The sequence below is a fragment of the Acomys minous genome (genome assembly GCF_964271855.1).
Source record: "Acomys minous genome assembly, chromosome: 15".
Classification (NCBI taxonomy): Eukaryota; Metazoa; Chordata; class Mammalia; order Rodentia; family Muridae; genus Acomys; species Acomys minous.
In genome coordinates this window covers 14,278,193-14,300,362 of record NC_140497.1, presented here as the reverse complement: position 1 = coordinate 14,300,362, position 22,170 = coordinate 14,278,193, and the positions used below count along the sequence as shown (strand labels likewise).

At 42.7% G+C, this 22,170-nt stretch overlaps 1 long non-coding RNA gene across 1 annotated transcript in view; it reads right to left on the bottom strand.

The window, feature by feature from the left end:
* Window positions 1-22,170, bottom strand: part of LOC311585154 — a 49,472-nt gene that overhangs the window by 23,576 nt on the left and 3,726 nt on the right. The window contains exons 2-3 of the long non-coding RNA XR_014775121.1: window positions 16,692-16,788; window positions 2,018-2,136 (exon numbers count right to left, since the gene is read on the bottom strand). This is a non-coding gene — a long non-coding RNA (uncharacterized lncRNA). The remainder of the gene's footprint in view (window positions 1-2,017; window positions 2,137-16,691; window positions 16,789-22,170) is intronic.

Genomic DNA, 22,170 nt, shown 5'->3' with positions numbered 1-22,170 from the left:
AGATTACATCTCGAGTGCAGAAGACCCTTTAGGCCATCTGTTGATGTTACCATGTCCTGAGATAAAGGTCAATGGGAAACTACAACAACCCATCCCCATCCAGGCAGGATGACAGAGGGCCCAGATCCTTCAGGGATGGAGATAAGGGTCACTACTCTAGAGAAAGAACCAAGATCTATTGAACTGCTTGCTGAAGGTGGAAGAAATACAGAACGGCTAGGAGTGGAAGGTAGTTACAAATAAGCTAAGGCTATATGACCAATTACAGAAATAAGGATTATAACTAACTTGAATGTTTTTGTCTTACTTTGTTAAGAACCTCTTTGTGCATATATATGAAACAGATACTTGTTTTTTCCTTCCTCTATTTTTTTATCATGTGATATAACAAAGATTGAAATAAATGTGTTTAAATTCATCACATTTAAGCTTTGAGGCACTAAAAGACTAATCATTCCTCAAGGGACATTGGCATCTTCTCTAAAATACATAACACATTTGTACTTGCACAGGCTAGTTATATCACATTAGATTATGGCCTAGTTGTTGTTTTCATTTGGAAATTAAGCATGACACAAAGAGATGTGATTGTATGTCAAGGAATAGACTTGAGATGGCAACTTTTTGTCAACTTAACTATCTCTCAGTCAATTAAAATGAAGCAGCTGTGCACACCTCTAAGGGATTTTTTTAAAATGGATCATTTGGAGTGGAAAGACCCACTCTAAACCTGGGCCAAGCCTTCTGGTGGCAGCCTACATAAAAGAACATGAAAGAAGTAACCTTTTGCTTTCAGCCTGGCTGCCCTCACTCCTGCTGGTGAGTTCATCTCCTCTGTTCTTGAGGCCTTCTTTCCCTGCTATCAGAACCTACTTAGTTGGGATTCCAACACTGACTGATGACTACCTACACCACAGCCTATAAGCCATCTGATAAATCACACAGATGTAAGTAGTCATATTCATATGCATATCTATTCATTCTATCAGCTCATTTGAAAGAACACTGATTAATATACAGCCCTTAAAAAGAGAAGTTGCACCACATATATTTTCAACTCTTCTTAAAACAAATGCTGAAGTAAATACAGAAGAATATTAATTTTTAGCAAATGCAAATGGTAGTAACATTGGTGTTGTTTCAGTCAGCTGTCTGTGGTTCTTTATCACAGATACCCAAAATAACCAACTTCAGAGGCTATATATTGACTCATTGTTTCAGAGGTGTAAGCCAATGGTCACTAAGTCCCTAATGTTTTGTTCTGGAGCCTCGTGTGAGGCAGAACATCATAGGCTGTGGGGAGCACATGGTAAAGCAAGGCTGATGATCTCATGGCAGAGAGTAGCAGAAGAAATAGAAGAGGAACTGGGGTTTCTCAATATCCCTTCAAATACATGCCCCGCCTCCAGTGACCTAAATTTCTCCCCTACACCTCAATCTCAAATGTCTCAACACTTTCCAGTAATTCCACAGGCTAATGACCAAGCTTCAATATATGAATTGTTGGGTGGCTATTTCCTCTAAATGGAAATAGTCCTTCCTGAAAGACTCTTAAGTCCTGGACAGAGGCTCTTTTTTTTGGTTTTTCGAGACAGAGTCTCTCTGTGTAGCCTTGGCTGTCCTGGACTCACTTTGTAGACCAGGCTGGCCTCGAACTCACAGCGATCCGCCTGCCTCTGCCTCCCAAGTGCTGAGATTAAAGGCGTGCGCCACCATGCCCGGCCCTGGACAGAGGCTCTTAAGTGGTAGGTGTAAACAATTTACAAGTTTCAGGAAGTTGCTGAAACTTACAGATCCGAAAAGCACTCCCTGTCCCTTCAAGTTATGTAATCCGTAACAGTTGCTGGGGAGTTCCCCAGCTGCCTACAAGTTGTGAATGTTCCAGAGGTGCAGTTTTGTGAGTCATTTTCCATCCTGGGGTAGGCTTTTTTATGATATAGCTACCTTTGGGTCATTCATGTTCCTGTAAATAACCTGTGATGGTTAGCTTTATCAACTTGACAAAAACTCCACTCACCTGAGAAGAGAATTTCGATGAGAGACAGTCTAGATTACTGTAACTCATAGGCATGTCTCCATTGATGCTAATGTAGGAAGACACCAATAGGTGGTGTCACCATCCTCTGGTCTGGGGCTCTGGATTGTACAAGAATAAAGAAAGATAGCTGAGTATTAAGCATGTGTGCATTTAGTGTGTGTGTGTGTGTGTGTGTGTGTGTGTGTGTGTGTGTGTGTGTGTGTGTGCGCGTGTGTGTGACTGTGGACGGCAGCTGGCCTAGAGGCCCACCCCAGTTTCTATTCTAGCTATCTTGTCCGTGAGGTCTCCCCTGTGCCAAACACAATGCCCTAATGCTGTCATCTGAATATTTGCATCCTGTCAAAGTTCAAATATTGAAACTTAATTCTCCCTATGAGAGCACTGGAGGTGGGGACATTAGGAAGTTGTTAAATCCAGGGAAAGGAGCCTTCATGAATGTGACTAGTTTCCATAACAACAAGATCCTGGACTCTTGGCCTCTTTGACCACACTAGAATGATCATCCAAGGCCCAGGAAGCAACACCTCCACAGACACTAATTCTGCTAGTAGCTCGGTCTTAGACTTCCCAGCTTCTAAAACTGTGACAAACAAAACCTCTTGTTTATAAGCCACTGGGTTCTGGTATTTTGTTACTGCTGCTCAAAGACACTAAAACATGTACACTTAGTAAGGTCTCCATAAACACATGGAAAATAAATTACACTGTCTTCAGCAACCTGGATACTCACTAGACTCACCTGGAGAAAATTAACTTATACCTTTTCCTAACCCATCCCCAAAGGGAAATACTTAATCCAGTGAGGATCTGAAGAGAAGCCCTACCTGAATTTCCCTAGTTGTTTCAAATATATGGCTGTGTGACAGTCCTGGTGAAAATCTAATAAGATGCCTCCAGGGCTAAAAAGATGCTTCCATGGTTAAGGGTAACTACTGCATTTGCAGAGAACCAGAGTTTGGTTCCTAGCCTCCACACTGGGCAGCTCATACCCACCTTTAACTCCAGATCCAGGCCATCCAATGCCCTGATTTCTTTAGCCTTGTGGACATCTGCTCTCTGTCTCTGTCTCTGTCTCTGTCTCTGTCTCTGTCTCTGTCTCTGTCTCTGTCTCTGTCTCTGTCTCTGTCTCTGTCTCTCTCTCTCTCTCTCTCTCTCTCTCTCTCTCTTTGTCTCTCTCTCTCTCTTTGTCTCTCTCTCTCTCTCTCTCTCTCTCTCTCTCTCTCTCTCTCTCTCTCTCTCTCAGACACACACACACACACACACACACACATGCACACACACTATATAAATAAAATAGATCTTTATAAAAGCAGTCTCAAAGCAAGTGAGCGTTCCCTGCCTATCTGAGAATCAGATAGTAGCAAGCCTGGGACCTTGGCTTCATCTCTCCAACCCACTCACCCTTCATGACACAGGAAAAGTGCTCAGTGAAGAATTTGGCATATCCCAGGGTCTGAGGCCAAACTGGGGAGAGGTTTGTTTTTATAGGATCCACACTTGACAGATTAAAATCTGAAGTTGGAAACTGTTTACAGCCTTCCTGCTGTTGTCCAGGAGTTTTCATTTGCTGGAAGAGCACTGGCCCTTTTTAGAGGCCATGAGGAGGCCACATCAGCCCTTGTTACACTAAACAGAGGCATTCCAGGACCCAGGAAGAGGCACATACAGGACCAACTGCTCATTTTCATTTAAACTGTTTCTAAATAATGTCATTAGGTCCAGAGTCCCATTTATCTGGAGCATGTAGACCTCCCTAATATATAAACCATCTCTCCAAAGTGGACCGTCTTTCAGCAAAAGCTATTTCCTGTTGCAGCTGTTGCCTCCCTCGACACTCCATCACAGGCTAGAAACCTGCCACACTACCGCAGCAAATAGGGTCACCCAGGTCTGGGAGGCTAGGCAAGTCATCTGTAGCACTCACGTGACCTAGGGCCAACACTGGCCTCAGCTGGGGATTGTTGCGTGTGTGGCATCCTGAGCCTGCCCCATACCTGGTGCAGTAGAACCTGCATTTTCCCACAGGCATCCTTGTGCGCATTTAAACAAAACGAAACAACAACAACAAAAATAACCCATAGCCCTAAAACTCAGTGTGCACTGAAATCTCCTGAAGAGTTTTTAGAAACTAATAATGCTGGAGTTGGTGTGTCTTTCAGCAGTAGAGCTCTTTGCAAAGTATCCCAAAGGGTCTATATTTCATCCCAACACTTAAGACTAAAAGGTAATTCTGCCTAAGATCTGCCCCAGAGGACTCTGGCTTGACTGTGGGAATAAGATCTTTAAAGTGTGAAATCCCTCATCAAGACCAGACCCCTCTTTCTCTACTGAGTACATCGATCAGCACTCAATAATTGGGGCCTCGTTTTTTAACTTAATTACCACTTGAAAGACTTCCATCTCCAAAGGCAGTCACACCTTGAGGGGACAGGGTTTAGGCCTTCAGCCTGTGCCCTGAACACTCTCCTTTCTCCAAGCAAAGTAGTCAGTACTCCATGTAAAGTGAAATCAAGATGTTGAGAAAACAGAAACTAAACTGTCAACTTTAACATTTATCAGGCATTACAAGATCCAAAACCTGGCCCTGGATACACACAAGCTGTAATCCCATCTGGGCCGGAGATCGATGGATGGACGGATAGATGGATGGATCAAGGGAAAAAGAAAAGGAAGGCTAAAGGAAGGGAAGGGGGGAGAAAAGAAATTGAAAATGACTTCAAGAGTGTTGTTAAGGCTGAGTACTTAAAATATTGTTTCAAATTTATTATCGCAGTAAGTTGTAAAATGCAAATATTGGAGCTTTTTTGGTTTGCTTATTTGTTTGCTTGGTTTTGGTTTTTTCGAGGCAGGGTTTCTCTGTGTAGCCTTGGCTGTCCAGGACTCACTTTGTAGACCAGACTGGCCTCGAATTCACAGCGATCCGCCTGCCTCTGCCTCCCTGAGAGCTGAGGTTAAAGGCGTGCGCCACTATGCCTTGTTGGGGCATTCCTTTTTAAAGGGTACCTAAAGCAGTCTACAGAGTTGTATATGAAAATGACTCCAACTTTTCACTGGACAAAGCATCCTTCCACGCTGCTTGTGTCTTGTGAAGACAGGATGCTGGATGTCAACGGTTAAATGGTCTGGAAACCGTAGTAAGTTTATTAGCAAAATAAACCCAGAAATGAGATGTGAGTGAAAGCCACTGTGTTTTCATTGTCTCAAATTCCTAGAAAAACAATTAATTTGACAAGCCAAGCAGTCTTTGCGTTCCCTTTATGTGGGTCTAAAGATGAGTGCCAGTACAAACTGCTGCTCTCCACTTCTGAACAGCTTAGGACATCACTATCGCCTCTGACCCAGGGACAAGTTTTTACAAGTATTGGAGTCGCTTCACACAAAAGTAATAGTGGATTTTCAAATCCCTCTTAAGTCCTTTCCTGTTGCACTCAGCCCACTTCCACCCATCCCTTGGTAAATACAATGGTCGCCATGTTCTGTGTAATGCCAGGGAAATTAGGCTAACTCACTGGGCCTCTTTAAAAAAAAAAAAAAAGACAGGCAGGGCCTTATGTATCCCAGGCTGGCCTTGAGCTCCCTATATATTCAAAGATAACATTGAACTTCTGATCCTCCTGCCTCCTGAACATTGGGATCACAGCCTGCACCACAAGACCAGGTTTATGCCACGCTGAGGACGCAAAGAAAGAACTCTGCCAACCAAACTATACTCCTCCAGTCATGGTCCTTAATGTTCTTAAACACTAGCTGGGGAAACTCAAAAGCTACTGTAGTTACACAATGACCACAGTATCTCTAATTTTAAAACTGACCTTAAAGAAAACATATTTAGGCCAGGCATAGTGGCGCACGCCTTTAATCCCAGCACTTGGGAGGCAGAGACAAGCTGATTGCTGTGAGTTCGAGAACAGCCTGGTCTACAAAGGGAGTCTAGGACAGCCAAGACTACACAGAGAAACCCTGTATTGAAAAACCAAAAAAATAAAAAAATAAAAAAGGAAAAAAGGAAGGAAAACATATTTAAACTTTAGCTGACAGAAAAAGAGCAAGATGGGGAAACCAGCAGGAAATGAATCAGCTTTGCCTTAAGTAAGCACTGCTACTGCAGAGAGGGCTAGGTGAACTACAGGGGGTACATAAAGGTGGGGTCCTCACACACGGGTCTTCAGGTAAAAACACAGGCTTATCTCTTCCTTGCAGTATGACCATCATAACTAACAACACAGTAACATCTCTGACCCTTCGTTTTGTTTTGTTTTTATCTGTGAAAGGAAATTAGGAGCGATAGCCTCTGTCTTGTATGGGATTGTTTTAGCAAAGCAGCTGGGTATTGTTAATTGATAAGAAGTTTCAAAGAAGACCCATCTGTTTTTAATTAGATTCTATTCCGGACATCTTTATAAATGCTCTAGATGGTACTGAAAACATGCCTATTGAAGCCATGTGGTAACAGACAAATGACAGAGCCCTTCGGATAGAATTGAGCCGGTGACTTCTGGGAACACAAAGTTTGAAAGACTGAGCAAGAAGCTAAAGGATTACCAAGAACCAGGAAAGGAAGAGTGTTTTCACCGGAAACTGGTTGTCAGTGGAAGCATCATTACAGGAAATAGGCATTCCCAACAGGTGGACAATAGGCCAATAGATAGCAAGAGTGAAATAAAAGAGATGGTTGAGATTCAGCCACGAGCTGCAGAGAGGACAGCCAAGTACAGAAACTATAGCACAGGACAAGGCTCAACCATGCGTGGGTCCCTTTTTCTCAGGACAGTGTTCTGTTCAGAGCAAAACTGGGCGGAGAGCACAGGCTTCTCATATATTAGTGGTGGGCATTTGATAAGCCCGTATTGATACATCATCACCCAAAGTAGACACTCTACACCTGGGCTTATTGTTGCCTTTGCACATCCTTCTGGTACCCAGAAATGCCTAATGGCACGGTGCCCCCATTTCAGCATCCCACGGGACAGTTTGGAAAAGCCTAAGAGTCCTTTTTGCCGGTATCCTCCCTCCCCCAATCCTGCTGCTGACCTCATAGGTTCTTGCCCTGATGCCGCTGAGTTGGGACCACCCAGTGTAGGGCACCTTTAGATCAGTTTCTTTCGCTTACTTATATGTATTCACGGTCCTTCTATATCTTTCCATGGCTTGCTGGTTCGATCCTTTTTGTGATAAGTCATCCTTTATTGTCTATTTATTTCAGTAGACTTATTCCATGACTCAGTAAAAGACAACTGCGTTCCAACAGTTGTAAACAAGAATTTATGTGCACATTTTTGTGAGGACATAAAATTCCAGTTAATGTGATCAAATAGCAAGAAGTGTGATTGCTAGGTTATATAATGAAGGTTATGTTTACTTTTGAAAGGTGAAAGGGTAGCTAGCCTCACCATTAGCCACTCCGCCAGCAATGAATGAGAGTTCCTGTTGTTTTGGGTCCTTGTTAGTGCTTGGTGTTGACAGAGTTTGGGGGTTGGGCCTTTCTGAAAGATGTGCAGTGGTTTTAATTTCCAGCCTCCTAATAAAATGTGGTGGTGACCATTTTGTATATTTATCATATGTAGTGAGAATTTTGTAATTTTGGTTTCTTAAACACACACACACACACACACACACACAGAGAGAGAGAGAGAGAGAGAGAGAGAGAGAGAGAGAGAGAGAGAAATGTTATGGGAATAGGTTTTTGTTTTAATCCCAGGAATGGAGATACAAGGCTGCCTCACAGCAGGTGATTATGTTTTCCTTCATATGTTAACAGGGATGTGATTTTGCCAGCTGCAGATAGTTTCTAAAAGTGTGTGATGTTTGGAATTCTGGAAATGTTTCAGAGGATATATATATCAGAGGATATGGATATATATATATATATATATAAATCCGTAAAGGCTAGGGACCCCCAAGAGGCCGGGTTGCTGTTGTTGCCATTGGGGTGGGGTGCAGTTTGTTAATAGTTGTGCACAACAAAGAAACAACAAGAAGAAATTATATATCCTGATGGTGAAGATCAAACTTGCCCCAAGGAACTCGATGCCCCTAATCTGCAGAAAATAGTCTATAACTTTGCCTCTTTCCCCTCTGTTAATTTTTCTCTTGTATCCAGTGTTACAGGGTTAAAACGGTGGGAAAAAGTATGTGAGAGTAAAGAACCCACAAAATAGTAAAAAATGACAGCTATGATCATATATATATGTATATATAATCGTATACACGCACACATGTGTGTATGTGTGCGTGTGTGTGTGTACTGAATCTCCCTCTCTCAGGAGCCACTGATTGCCTCTAGCTTTTGATCTAGGCATAGGGGCCATAAAGCACTTTCCCAGTCCAAGCTGTCATGTCATCTATTGCAGTTGTTATGCAACTCTTGTTTGGGCAACTTTTTTTTTTTTTTAAGATTTCATGGGTGCAGTTTCCTGTCATGTCTGTCTGACATTAAATGCCTGGGCCTTATAACCTTCCTCCCTCTCCTCTAGGATGTCCTGGGCCTTGGATGTAGGGGTTGTACATATCATCTGGGCGAGACACCCCACAGTTATTTATTCTCTGCATTTTGCCAGTTGTGGATCTGTAATATCCTCTGTTTGCTGCAAAAATAAGCTTCTTTGATGAGATGTGAGAGCTACACTTAGTTAAATACGTAGAGCATCTTCTCTTAGTTTAGTGATCACAGCAGTACCGGACGTGGTGGTGCTTGCCTTTAATCCCAGCACTTGAAAGGCAGAGGCAGGTGGATCGCTGTGAGTTCAAGGCCAGTCTGGTCTACAAAGTGTGTCCAGGACAGCCAAGGCTAACACAGAGAGACCCTGTCTCAAAAAACAAAACAAAACAAAGCAAAAACAAAAACAAAACAAAAACAAAAAAAGAAATGACAGCAGTGGGTTCTCCTCTAGAGTCCATGGCCTCTGCAGCCACAAGTGGTTGGCCAGGTTTGCAGTACCAGGCATGTTAAGTGGGACTTAAGTCCAGCTAGTCAGCTGTTGGTTACACTCCAGGACAAAAGCGCCACTATTGCATCATTTAGGGCTACTCTACTAGGCCATCATTGTTGCAGCTCATAGACTTTACTGCTGAGTAGAACCATTGATTGACTTTCCCTTGACAGCTTACATGGTATCTCCCAATGCTATGTGAGCTTGTCCTCAGGCAAGAGGCTTCCAGATCAGTTTCAGCTTGATTAACAGAGAAACATCAGACTTAAATTACATTCATCAAAAGGACCCAACAAATATCAACAGAATATCCTACACAAACAAAGAAGTATACATTCTTCCACTCAGAAACCCGTGGAAGTTTCTCTAAAATAGACCACAGACTACATTCAAAACAAATCTGAACAAATTTGGGAAAACAGAAATAACTTCATGTATCCTATCTGGTAACAATGGAATCGAGCTTTAAATCAACAGCAAAAGAATCTCTTATAATTACACAGACTTATGATGATTAAACAGCACATTACTTAATGGTGAATGGGTCAAAGAAAAAAAATCCAGAGAAAACATTTTAATCTTAAAATTAAATGAAAATGAAAACAAAACACACACACACACATACACACACTCTCACACACAATCACACACACCCAATATTGAAAGCAGCCCTAAGAGAGAGGAATTATAACTGAAGTGTCACATTAAAAAAAAATCCAAAAGAGCACAAATAAATGACTTATGATGAAACTAAAAAACAAATAACAACAATAAAAAAAACAAAAACAAGAACAAACCAAACCCAAGCCCAGTAGTTGAGGAGAAATAATGAAAATCAGAACATAAATTAATGAAATAGAAATTAATAAAAAACAATATCTCTTAGTTAGGCTTTCTATTTCTGTAAAGAGAAATCAAGACCATGGCAACTCTTATAAAGGAAAGCGTTTAACTGGGGCTGCCTTACAGTTTAAGGCTTAGTCCATTGTCATCATGGCAGGAAGCATGGCAACACAAAGGTAGATTTGGTGCTGGAAGGAAGCTAAGAGGTCTACATCTGGATCAGCAGGCAACGGGAAGAGAGTGAGGCACTGGGCCTGGCTTGAGCATCTGAAACCTCAAAGCTCACTCACAATGATGCACTTCCTCCAACAGCGCCATGTCTCCTAATATGTGCCTATAAGGGTCATTTTCATTCAAATCACCACAGAAAGAACCAAGAGACATAAGAGCTAGTTCTTTGAAAAGATAAATAACATTGGCATAACCTTAGCCCAATTCACTGAAAGAAAGAGAAGACCCAAATTAACAGGATCAAAGACAAACAGGGAAATATTACAACATATACCAAAGACCTTCAGGACATTACAAGGGAACACTTTAAAAAACCTATGTACTCTAGGAGAAAGAATATGGTCAAAACATACTGCATTTAAAAATGCATATAAAAATGTAATCTCAGCACTCTGGGAGGCAGAGGCAGGAGGATCTCTGTGATTTCCAGGCCAGTCTGATCTACAAAGTAGAGTCCAGGACAGCCAAGGCTACACAGAGAAACCCTGTCTCCACAAAACAGAACAAAACAAAAAATGTTTAGTTAAAAAAAGAAACACACAATATTCCATTAAGTTAGAGGACCTAAAGGAAATGGCTGAATTTTAGATTTACTGGAACCACCAAAGTTAAACCAAGAGGAGACAGTTTAAAGAAACCCACAACAAATAAGGAGACTGAAACAGTAGTAAGAAGCCTTCTGACTTACAAGGCTCAGGTCCAGATGTACTCACAGCGAATCCCAGCGGACCTTCAAGGAAGATCTTCAGCCAGTGCTTCTTCAGTTATTCAAAGAATAGAAAGAGAAGGAGCACTCACAAACTTTTTATATGACACTAATACCCAAACCAGGTAAAGATACACCAGAAACCAAATCTACAGATCAATATCCTGATTAACATAGACCCAAAAAACTTCTAAATAAAATACTTGCAGACTAAACACAGGCATGTATCATCAAAAGAGGCCATCCTCCACAATCAATCTGGCTTTATCCCTGAAGATTCATTGACGTTTCAACAGACATAATCAATAACCACAATCAAATTGTATAAGTGAACCTAAAGAAGAAACCACATGATCACCTCAGTAGATGCAGGAAAGGCCTTTGACAAATCAAACATGCCTTCATGATAAAAGTCATAGAGATAACAGAGCTGGAGGGAACATACTACAACATAATAAAGGCTATATATGACAAACCCACAGCCAACATCATTATCCTAAGTGGAGAAAAAAATGACATGTTTTCATTAAATCAAGAGACAGACATGGCTGTCCTCTTTCCCAACTCCTTTTTGTAGTTATTGACATCTTAGCTTGAGCAGTAAAACCAGAGAAGGCAATTAAAGGATACAAATAGGAAAAGAAGTCACATTATTCCCCCTTTCCCAATGATTATGATATTATACATAAGAGATCACAAAAATTCCATCAGAAAACATTTTTAAAATAATCATCGCTGGGCTGGGGAGATAGCTCAGAAGTTAAGAGCATTGCCTGTTCTTCCAAAGGTTCTGAGTTCAATTCCCAGTAACCATCTATAATGTGATGTGATGCCCTCTTCCGGTCTGCAGGTGTACATGCAGACAGAGTACTGTATACATAATAAATAAATGTCTTTAGTCTTGGCACAGTGGCTCATGCCTGTAATCCTAGCACTCAGAAGGCAGAGGCAGGCGGATCTCTGTAAGTTCAAGGACAGCCTGGTCTACAAATCGAGTCCAGACCTACCAAAGCTACACAAAGAAACCCTATCTCAAAAAAATAAAAAAATCACCCCTTTCAGTAAAGTGTCAAGTTATAAAATGCATTTTCTTATTGTTTTAAGAGATCTTTATATGTTTTAGAGAACATCTTCATCCGATGTATCTTTTGTACATACTATCTCGTGGTCTGCAGTTTTCGTGCTCATGCTTTTAAAATAGACAATATCTAGTTGGAATAAATTAGGCTGACCTTAAAGCAGGCAAAAGTCAGAAATCTATCACTTTAAGAGAGTGATGGGCGGATCAACAGAGGGGAAGGGAGTGCGTTGTACAGCCAGTGTATGTGGTCATGTTCTGATTCACACGCCCACGATGCATACAGTGCATGAATATATATAGCGCTATCTCAGGAGAGCAGTTAGAAGTGACAGCACTACTTGCCATGGATTGCCACCCCACTTTCTGTCCTGTTTGCAGTTCATCTGAAGCATCATCAAATGAGAATGACACCTCTTCCAGGAAGCCATGCTTTTGTCTACTCTGCTCTACTAACCAGAGACTTTCTGTGAATCCTGGTGTCTGAGCCCTGGCCTTAGCCTACACTGAGGCATATATTCAATGGCACGGGACTGCCAGCCTTGGTTCTGGCTGTATCCCAAAGTCTAGCACAGCATCTCACCAAGCATTGGCTGCACAAATGTGGGAAGCCAGTACTGGAAGATGATGCAGGGCCCATTTTATTATATTCCTAGGCAACCCTAAGAAATTGTCACAAATGAAGTACTATCACTGTATATAAGTCTGAATTCAAAGTCTCTGCGGGACCATACCCCTCTGAAGGATCTAGAAACGGCCTCTCTCCCTCCCCCAGTAATATTGAATAAAGGCCTACTGAAATTACTTTTTTTATTTTTTTGAGATAGCATATTTCTGTGTAGCCCTGCCTGGTCTCTGCCTCCTAGGCGCCAGGATTATAGGTGTGCGCCATTACACCTAGCCCTGACCCTACTCTAACTAGATAACCTCTATAAGGACCCTAACACAGAGCTCAGGAAGATGCTGAGATTGTGATTCTAATTGTTTTGTGCAAGGGAGAAAAATTACAACCAGACAGATGATTTAAAGGGAGAAGAGGGATGCATTCCAATATCCCTTTTAAGGGTAAAAACCCCAACGACCCCCAGACTTCCCAGTAGGTCTGCCTCCTAAATGTTCTTCAACCTCCCGGTAGTGCCGAGACGGAGACTAAGACTTTACCACATGCGGCTTCACCGGGTGTCTCAGAACCGAACAGTAATATCAACGTAGCTCCAGGTGTGAGTGCCAAGGATGGACGGCGACAGGAAAAGAAAAGAGCAGAGTTCCAGGGGTGTTTGGGAGGAAGACAGCAAAGAATGCTATGACTGAAGATGATAACCTAGTGACAGCGTTACTTATTTGTGGCTTCTTAGCCCTCAGAACACACACAGGCGCACACATGCACGTGCGCGCACAGGCACTCACACGCACTCACACGGACACACACACTTGCCCCAGGAAACCCCCTGGTGTCCTTCTCTAGCTCAAATTCTTCCTTTCCACACGTCTCCATGGGAAGGAAATGCGTCTACCTCCTGATGGACTCCTGCAGGCCCTCCAGGCTCCTAAAAGCAGCAGGATCGGCCCAGACTGTCTCATAAATATAAACATACCCTGGGCGAGAGATGTATGCATTTCCTCAACAGTGAGGCCCTGGTGAAAAAGAAGGGCAGCAGCCAAATGCAGAGCTAACAGCTGAGGCGGGGCGGTTTTTGCAGCTGAAATGATTTCTTTCGAACCTCTAATACTCAATGACCCTCCCCCCGCCAAGTTAACTAATAGGAATAGAACCCCATGTTCATTAAACTGCACTAAGAGCCAATTAGACTAATGCTCAAAAATTCATGCGCTATACAAGTACAGCACGCATGCGCAACGTGCCCTCACAGTTGCTTCTGTGGTTTGGCAACTGTCGTCAAGAGATAGGACTCTCCAAGTACTCCTCCGCCAGTCACTTCACACATGATCGAGCTCCCATCTTAACTTCCAAATGAAAGGAAAGGACCCTTCCCAAGGGCAGCATTCAGTCGGCTCTTCACTCTCACAATACAGGAATCTCAGCAAAGGCAGCTCTCTGGGGGGCAAAGTGTTGGGTGTAACAGTCACACATTCCTGTGTATTTCCTGAAACTGGGACACAGTTGCTCTGGATGGTGGGATTTAAATGGGAAAGGACAGAGGCTCTCAGCTCTACCTGCTAATAACATTATGTCAAGAGGCAGGGAAGGCAGGCTGGCTGCTACAATAGATGCTGACTAGTGGATGCATAAAAGCAAAAAGGCTGCGATTCCTGGAGCCTTGCCCACTGTGTACCCTAAAATTACCACAAATAAAAAAATTAAAAAATGGATCTGCTCGGCCCACATGGTTTGCTGGCTCCTTTGGAACGGCACAGACAAAAGCCATGATAGATGGAGCAGAAGGTAGCCTTAGACAGCAGCACAGGCCTGGCCAAGGAGGGCAGTTTAAAGTGCCCTTAGTATAAGAACGGCTTTCAGCTTGACCAAATTTCCTGAAAACATGGGAGGAAGGGGTTGAACATTAATAAAACAAAATGCAGGGGAGAGAGGGTAGCTGCAGAGAAGGAAAAAAAATCTGCAGAGTAGGAAAGCTGAAAATAACTCACAGGTGGCCAGTGGAACTTGAGGTTGTGATGTAGAAAAGCAAGCTTTGCTCTGATATGGAAAAATTTAGTTTTGAATGAAGGGGCTGAAAGCGTTCTACAGTAATATTCTGTGCGGGTAATGCTCTCACTGGGGTAACTAGTTCTAAACACTGAACAGCTGTGATGGCCATATGAAGCTTTGGGACCATGAAAACTCCTCCATTCACCTTGAAGGAGAGAGCGTGTAGTTGGGTTAATAGGATGTCCACCACCGTTTCCCTCTGCTGAGGAGCCTCCAGACTGCCACCGCCTCATCCAAGAGACCCAGACTCAACACACTTCAGGGATACTCGGCATCCTGGTGCACAGAGCCTCTCCCTGTGTTGGATCGCCCCACCCCTCCCAAGCTCATGTACCTGTCATGCCTCAACTTCCCGCTAGACATGTGAGCGAGGCTGTCATGCAAGTGCTTGTGTTTTGCCTATCCTTTCAGCACTAGCTCTCAGGATTACTCAGAAAAGGAATTGATTCTTCGTGTTCAAAATGTATCTTAGGAATATTATGGACAAGACAGTATAACAGAAAATATGTAGATTTCAAAAAAAAAAACCTGTCAAATTCCAAGAGGAATGAAAGAATTTATTTTCAACAATATAGACTAACATCTTAGCTTCGCCCCTTAAACTATCAAAATATATTTTGAACCATAAGAGAATTAGAGGAATCTTTGAATCTTTCATAGGTAGGTGAGTTTGAGATCATATCAGAGTTATGTTATAATTTTGCTTGGCTGAAGTTTCTAGACTAAGGGGGCAAGAAATAGGTAGTACAGCAGGCTGCATATGTAATTTATTTAGCCTCATTCCTAACCTCAATAGTCAAATAAAGAGTGGGTGTTCGTGGCTGAGTGTATCTCCAATAGCAATCAAACAATCAGTAATGTTGTGGTTTGGGCCTTGAAGGTCCGTTTGTTAAAGGCCTCGTCCTCAGTGTAACGTTACTGAGACGTAGGGGAAGCTTTCAGAGGTGAAGCCTAGTGGGAGGTCTTTAGGTCTTAGGGGTGTGACATCAAGCAAGGGGTCGGGGAGAGACACCATATTTATTTCCTTCATTTGTGGCTACCTGGCAATGGGGGGAGCACTTTTGTTTTCCAAGTACTTTCCACTATTGTAGTTCAATGCGAAAGGTCTAAATCATAAACCATAACCTTTAACCCATAAACCAAACTAACCTTTTCCTGCTTTTTCTTCCGTATGTGCCTATGTATGTGTGTAGTGTATGGAGGCGCCACAGCATACCTGAAGAGGGCAAAAGACAACTTGGCGGGTTGGTTTTCATCTCCCACTTTGTTTTTGAGACAGGGTCTCTATTTATTTGCCGCCACTGTGCCACATACTGCAGACTAGCTGGCCCATGAGCTTTCTGGTGATTCTCCTATCTCTGTCTGCCTTCGCTCCTTAGGAATGCTTGCATTACAGATACATACCACGCATATGGCTTTTCATATGGGTTCTGGAAATCTGAACTTAGGTTATCAGACTTGCATGGTATGTGCTTTTACCCACTGAACCATCTCTCTCAGCTCCCTAAGTTAACATTTCAAATATTTACTGTATGTCAAGTCCCCCCACCCAACTGCACAGATTTACTGGACTGAATGATGTTCAAACTCCATGTAAGCCAAGAATGTCAGGCCTTCATTTGGATACAAGATCTTTGCAGATATAATCAAGTTAAGTCAGGATTACTGTGGGCCCTAAATCAAATGTTTACTGTTCTTTTCCAGGAATGAGAAATCTGAATACAGAAAGGGGACATGGGAAAGAAATGTGTATGAAGACAGAGGCAGAAATAAGGATTGGACTGCCATGAACCAAGACATTTCAAGGGTGGCTATGTTAAGATGGGCTGCCCCTGCTCTTAATCACTCCACATTATATAAAACAATGTTGTTGTTTCCAGACTTTACCTCACCCTTAGAAACTCTATTTTACAAGCAGCTTTTGATTCGATTCCATTTGAGTGCAGGATTTTTGTACCTATTGTGCAAAACACACACACACACACACACACACACACACACACACACACATCTGTCTGGCACCACCCATGAAGCACAGACTGAGAAAGTAAAAGTAAAAAAGGATTCTACCTTTTAAATGCCTATAAACTTTTCAGAGTGAATTAGGACTGTCTTAGTCACTGTTCTATTTGCTGTGAAGAAACACCGTGGCCAAGGCAACTCCTATAAAAGAAATCATTTAACTGGGGCTGGCTCACCGGTCCAGAGACTTAGTCCATTATCATCACAGCAGGGAGCATGGCAGCGGGCAGGCAGATGTGGTGCTGGAGAAGGAGCTGAGAGCTGCATCCAGATCTGCAAACAAACAAAGAGAACTGGGCCTGGCATGGGCTTCTGAAACCTCAAAGCCCACCCCTGTGACATACTTTCTCAACAAGGCCACACCTACTCCAGTAAAGCCACACCTCCCAATCTTTTCAAATAGTGCCACTCCCTGATGACCAGCATTCAAATAGATGAGCCTATGGGAGCCATTCTCATTTAAACTACCACAGTGATGATATGAGCACATGGACATATTAAAATATCAGGAAAACCAGGACTAAGACTATATCAAATATATCAAACTAAGAAAAGGATGGAAACACCTGAACCCCTTAAACAGATGGACATGTAACTGTGTGATTCTGTGTGTGTGTGTGAGATAGAGATGGGGGCGGGTCCAACCATATGCAGAGAGCTCCCCACTGCCCTACAGGCCTCTGCTTAGCTGCAGTCCCACTGCTGACATGGCCGACTTCAATTGCTGTCTGTCCATTTAGACACATTGTCCATCTATTCCACATGTTTGTCCCTCTGGACCCGGTCCTACCCTTGGCCTCCATGCCCGTCACAATCCTACACCTTGCTTCTAAGGCTCAGCTGGATGCTCAACTCTAATCTGTGTCCCAGCAGTTTGACTCTCCAGCAGCACTTGACGCAGATCGCCAATAGGGTTCGTCATCTAGACCGCCACACTCCCCAGAGATGCCCTTTGTGCCTCTGTAAAGCTTTAAAAAAAAACTCCTTAAATTATGCTGCTGCCTCTTTCATTCTTCTGTAGGACATCACACGTATTTACTGTGTGATATGTAGCATGTGATCTGAGAGTATTAGTAGTTAAGATGGGAATCATTTTTAAAAAGTGTTTCTGAGGATGTATAGGCAGTTGACAGTAACTGGGGAAAGGGGGCTCATAAATCAAAGACATACACAACACACATCTCCCAAGAATCTATAGACAGTTAAAAGTTGCTAAAAGAGGGACACCAGAGCCAATGAGAAAGCACATGCCATCAACATGGACGTGTTTATCTTCTCACAGTGTCAGGACTTGTTGTGTATCAACAGACTCACAAGGAACAGTGCTTCGATTGGCATCCATTTCTCAGATAGCCCTGCCGGCCTTGCTAATTGACTAAGACAAATATAAGTTATTGTATTTTAATCTTAATTACTAATATTAATTCTCCACCACATAACCCACAGTAAATATTATTACATATGTGGTCACAGGGCAGATATAAGGCTACAGTACAGGGGTGTGAGATGCAGGTTGATAGAAACGGAACACAGTCTCTCAGAGAAAGGCACAGCCTGAGAACACTACAGTTTTACACAGTATAGAGCACTGTGATCGCTATTCTTGGTTGTCAGCTCCTGAGTATGTCTGGAATTACCTAAAGCACAAGTAGCTGGGTACACCTGTGAGGTATTTTTCTTAATTTAATCATTTGAAAGGGAAAGACCCACCTCTAATCCAGATTTTTTTTTTTTTTGGTTTATTGTTTGAGGACAGGGTTTCTCTGTATAGCCTTGGCTGTATTGGATTCACTTTGAGACTCTGCTTCACAGAGTTCTGGGATCAGATTTGTTTTAATGTAGCCACTCTACAGCCTGTAGGCCACTCTAATAAATCCCAAATGGATGGATAAATAGACGGATAGATAGATAGATATTTATTTAAATGGATATAGTGAATATATTAGAATAGAATGATAGAATATGTGTGTGTGTGTGTGTGTGTGTGTGTGTGTGTGTGTGTGTGTGTGTGTGTCATGGTATAGAATGTATATGTACCTTGAGTATAAAACTATCTAGTGGAGCCTAGTAGGCTCATCAGTGGATACTCAATTGAAGACAATGAATTCCCCTCCTGGGCATCCATCAATAACCAATAACTCCCCAGGCAGGAGTAAGGCCCCATGAGTCTGGCTGCTGGCAGGTTTAGCCTTGTGCAAGCTCAGTGCCTACAGGCACAGCTGCTGTGAGCTCATTATTTCAGTGGCTGTGTCATACTCAGAAGATAGCCTTGTGCAACTCTTCCCCCTATACCCAGCACTTCCACAGTGTTCCCCGGGCCTTATGGGAGTGATAGAAATGTTTTTCTTAGGGCTGAGCACTCAAAAGTCATTTCTTCTCAGCATCTTGAACATGAGTCTCTTAATTCACTGCAAAGAGAAGCTTCTCTGATGAAGACTGAGAGTTGATTTGTCTGTAGGTATAAACAAACAGTCAGAAGGCAATTTGGAGGCAAGCTAGCAAAACAACAGAAAATGAATCCAGATGCTTAAGGAAAAGCTGTAGAGGGGATTCTGTACAGAACGGGAAGTCACCAGGTGGCATTGTTGATCTCCATTCCCAAGCAACCTGTGTTTGCTATGTGCATTATAAGGGCTAAGGATGTCATCCGGTTCCTTTAATGCTTGTTTAGCAAACGCAAAGCCCTGGGTTCAATCCCCAGAACCTCATAAACCTGGCACAGTAGCCCATACCTATAATCTCAGCACTTGGGAGACAGAGGCAAGAAGATCAAAAATTCAAAGTCATCCTTAACTGCATAAGTTGAGGCCGGCATCTGGGATACAAGAGACCCTGTCTTATTATATGAAATAAATATCTCTCAATACTTCTGAGTAAGATTGCAGATTAGAAGTAACAAAACAGAAACTGGGTGACAGAGGAAAAAAATAGTCACATTAGTACCCAATAGGTTCTTATTCTGCAGAGGCAAAGGAGATGGGAGAGCTGAGAACTGGAGGCCAGCTGCAACCTCTCTCAAATGCAAACCACATAACCAAATTAAGCTGTAATCACACTAGACTACAGTGCTTCACTCCATATTTGTGGTAGGCAGAATAATCTCCTCCTAAGACGTATGCACACTATTTTTCTCAAGCCTTTTATAAACATGCTAAGAAAAGGAAAAGACAGTGTCTATGGTCTAGGAAAAAATTGTTTGCAAACCACGTGTCTGATGAAAGACTTTTCCTCAAAATACACAAATCCCCAAATTCAGTAAGAAAAAAACAAACTGTTGGGCTGGAGAGATGGCTCAGTGGTTAAGAGCACTAGCTACTCTTCCAGAAGTTATGAGTTCAATTCCTAGCACCCACATGGTGGCTCACAACCATGTGTAATGGAATCTGAATCCCTCTTCTGGTATGCTTAAAGACAAAGCACTCATATACATAAACAAGTCTTTAAAAACGTCTATGATTTTAGAGTGATTCTATATGTAGAGATTTGGTCCTCAAGATATAGGGGGAGGTTGGGCTTTGGGAGACAGGGGCTGTGGAGGGCTCTTAGGTCAATGGAGAGCTGCTCTCAAAGTCTTCATCTGCTTTCCAGGCTAAGATAGATTCCCTTAAAAAAAGAAAGATAGATTCCCTTAGAACAGAGGCTCTCAACCTGTGGGTCATGACCCCTGCTGAAGATCAAATGACCTTTCTTTCTATAGGAGTCATTTAAGATCACCAGAAAACATGGATATCAACACTATTGTTCCCAACAGTAACAAAATTAGAGTTATGAATTAGCAACAAAAATAATTTTATGGTTGGGGTCACCACAGCGTGAGGAAGGAACTGTATTCAAGGGTCAGGAAGGCTGAGAACCACTGCTTTTGAATGTGCCATCTATGCACACTCTACGGCTGAAGCAATGAAGCCGCCCAAGCCTGGACTTGAACTTCCAGAACCAAGACTAAAATAGACAGCTCTTTACTGCATAAGAGGCCTGTGCCACATACGTCAGCACACCGACAGAATACTGACACAAGCATACACCAACAATAGGACAGACACTGCCCAAAAAGGAACATGTCAGGTACACAAGTCCGTGTCAAGTGGCTCCAAATTATTATTCATGGAAAAACGAAAATCAAAACCACACTTTTAGGCAAAGGTGTAGAGTAACTGGAAACCTCAGACGCTGCCGGAAGCTGGAAAACAGGTGAGTAGTTTCACAAAAAGTTAAAAACCTCCACTCATCTACTCACAAACTTACTAAAGAGAAATACGTGCGTTGTAGATCATGCAACTAGAAGGGGGAATATTCAGAGGGAAGGCAAAGAACTTAGGGGAGGTGAGAAATAAGCTGAAGGAATACATGTACTAGGAAGCCGAAAGGGAACTAACTGCGGACACAAAGGGAACTGGCTGCGGAGAAGAGGAGGCACAAGGGAGGAGCACGGGGGAACAAACGAGAACATAGCATAGTGACAAGTATTATGAATGTCATACAACTAGAACGAACCTATTAACATGTGTACCAACCTAAACATTAATAAGCGTTTCTCTGGTCTTCAGAGGGGAGGAGGTGAGAGATGATTCGGAGGCAGTAAGTGCACACTGCTTGTCTCTATTAGGGTTTCTATTGCTGCATGACCGTGACCAAAAAGGCAAGTTGCGGTGGAAAGGGTTTATTTGGCTTACACTTCCGTGTTGTAGTTATCATTGAAGGAAACCAGGACAGGAACTCAAGCAGGGCAGAAATCTGGGGGTAAGAGCTGATGCAGAGGCCAACGGAGGAGTGTGGCTTACTGGCTTGCTCATTATGGTTTGCTCAGCTGGCTTTCTATTAGAACCCAGGACCCCCAGGCCAGGGATGGTACCACTCATGATGGGCTGGCCCTCCTCCATCAATCACTAATTTTTAAATGCCCTACAGTTGGGTCTCATGGAGGCATTTTCTCAATTGAGAAGGATCCCTCCTTTCACATGACTCTAGTTCGATGGTTCTCAGCCTTCAGAATGCTGCAACCCTCATGTTGTGGTGACCCCTCCCCAACACAAAATTATTTCATTGCTACCTCATAACTATAATTTTCTACTGTTATCAATCATAATGTAAATTTCTCATATGCAGGATATCTGATATGCAACCTCTATATGTGGGGTTATCAGCCCACAGGTTGAAAACTGCTGCTCCAGTGTGTGTCACATTGACATAAAACTAGGCAGGACAATGATCTTGCAGAGGATCCAAGTTCAGTTCCTAGCACCCACATCAGGTGACTAATAGCTACCTGTAACTCCAGATACAGGAGGATTCCACACCTCTGGCCGTACACATGCATACAGATATGCGTACATAATTTAAAATAGTAAAACTAAATCTTAAAACAAACACATCCAGAAGAGCATGATATGCGCCTGTAATCTTGACCCTTGGAAGGCGGAAATGGTGACTGAAGGCTAGCCTGGGCTAAATGAAAGCCTCCTTCAGTAATGTAAAAAAAAATGTACATCAATACTGTAGTTTTTAAGTATTCGATAGGTGTGCTATAACCCCTATAATCACAGAGGTGAGGTATCAAGTAAGGGACTAGAGGAGAGGGTGGATGCCCCAAGGAAGAGAAAACAGAATCTATAGTTATGGAGAGACAGAGGAATGGCTGTAGTGAGAGGATTAAGA